Raw genomic sequence first — 2,270 nt, 5'->3', positions numbered from 1 at the left:
TTTCTGTATCCACGAGATCCCATCTTGGGTCCTGTTCCGGAGCTCCGCCGGAGGGGGCATCGATCACGGAGGGCTTCTACATCATCATCCAAGCCCCTCCGATGAAGTGTGAGTAGTTTACTTCAGACCTACGGGTCCGTATCTAGTAGCTAGATGGCTTCCTCTCTCTTTTTGGATCTCAATACAATGTTATCCCCCTCTCTCGTGGAGATCTATTCGATGTAATCTTCTTTTTGCGGTGTGTTTATTGAGACCGATGAATTGTGGGTTTATGATCCAGTCTATCTATGAATAATATTTGAATCTTCTCTGAGTTATTTTATGTATGATTGGTTATCTTTGCAAGTCTCTTTGAATTATCAGTTTGGTTTGGCCTACTAGATTGGTTGTTCTTGCCATGGGAGAAGTGCTTAGCTTTGTGTCGATCTTGCGGTGTCCTTTCCCAATGACAGAAGGGGCAGCAAGGCACATATTGTATCGTTGCCATCAAGGATAACAAGATGGGGGTTTTATCATATTGCATGAAACTATCCCTCTACACCATGTCATCTCGCTTAAGGCATTACTCTGTTTTTAACTTAATACTCTAGATGCATGCTGGATAGCGGTCGATGAGTGGAGTGATAGTAGTAGATGCAGGCAGGAGTCGGTCTACTTGTCTCGGACGTGATGCCTGTATACATGATCATACCTAGATATTCTCATAACTATGCTCAATTCTGTCAATTGCTCAACCGTAATTTGTTCACCCACCGTAGAATACTTATGCTCTTGAGAGAAGCCACTAGTGAAACCTATGGCCCCCGGGTCTCTTTCTCATCATATCAATCTCCATCACTTTATTATTGCTTTGCTTTTACTTTGCTTTGACTTTTTACTTTGCATCTATATACCAAAAATACCAAAAATATTATTTATCATCTCTATCAGATCTCACTTTCGTAAGTTACCGTGAAGGGATTGACAACCCCTAAGCGCATTGGTTGCGTTGAGCTATTATTTTTGTGTAGGTACGAGGGACTCGCGCGTAGCCTACTACTGGATTGATACCTTGGTTCTCAAAAACTGAGGGAAATACTTACGCTACTTTGCTGCAACATCCTCTCCTGTTCGGGGAAATCCAACGCAGTGCTCAAGAGGTAGCAGATGTCCGGGCTTTCACGCGGGGCCGGATGTCCGGGTTGGTGAGGCCGGATTTCCGGGCTGGAGCGGCGGGCCTTGGTGCTCTCGAGTTCGGAGGGGTCCGGATTTCCGGGCTGGAGGCCGGATATCGAGGAGCTCGGGAAGGGCCGGATGTCCAGGCTGGCAGGGCCGTATGTCTGGGGCCTGTAGATGCTTGGCGGCTGTGCAGCTTGATGATGGACGATGCTCTAGGGGCCGGACGTCTGGGGTCGTGGCCGGATGTCCGGGGCCTGGGAGGTGTTCTTGACTCCTTCCATTGGTTCTCTTCATCCATGAACTTGGGGACTTGTACATCTTCATGTGCTTCTTCGGGAGGGTCCTCTTGGTACCTAATCATGCACAACAACTCAGACTTAGGTAGTAGCCATGTCTCATGCACAGAAAGTGGAAGTTCAGAGAGGAGAGAGTTCACCTTATCTTCGATAGCCTTGGCTCTGGCTCTTGTCATTGGTCCAAGTGGTGTCGTTGGAGGTGTAGGTATGTCCATGGGGATGATCGTGGGATGCTCCGCATCATCTCCCCTCCCTTGGGGAAGATCCAACCTCGGATCAAAATCACCATCACCATGGTAGGGCGAGAGATCTTTGACGTTTAATATGTCGCTCATGGAGTAGTTGTCGCGTGGGATGTCGATCTTGTAGGCATTGTTGTTGTAGCGTTCGAGCACCTTGAAAGGTTCATCCGCTCATGGTCGAAGTTTGGACTTGCATTCTTGCGGGAAGCGGTCCTTGTGAAGGTGTAGCCACACAAGATCTCCAATTTTGAATACCATAGGGTCCTTGTTGATGTTGAGCTTGGTCGCAAGTCATTGTACTTGGCGCTCGATGGTGTGCCTTGTATCTTCATGCACCTTGCGTCCATATTGATGCGCTCTTGTAGTGGTAGAGGGAGAATGTCCAATGGGGACAAAGGGTTGAATCCGTAGACGACCTCGAAGGGGGACTTGCTGGTTGTTGAGTGTCTTGCTCGGTTATGGGCGAACTCGGCGATAGGTAGACACTCCTCCCACTCCTTGATGTTCTTCTTGATGAGTACTCGAAGTAGAGCGGAGAGTGTGCAGTTGGTCACCTCCGTTTGGTCATCGGTTT

Source organism: Triticum urartu, chromosome 2A (assembly GCF_056163025.1).
Source record: "Triticum urartu cultivar PI428250 chromosome 2A, HENAU_Tu73, whole genome shotgun sequence".
Lineage (NCBI taxonomy): Eukaryota > Viridiplantae > Streptophyta > Magnoliopsida > Poales > Poaceae > Triticum > Triticum urartu.
The sequence above is the reverse complement of the archived record's forward strand: the minus strand, read 5'-3'. Positions refer to the sequence as shown.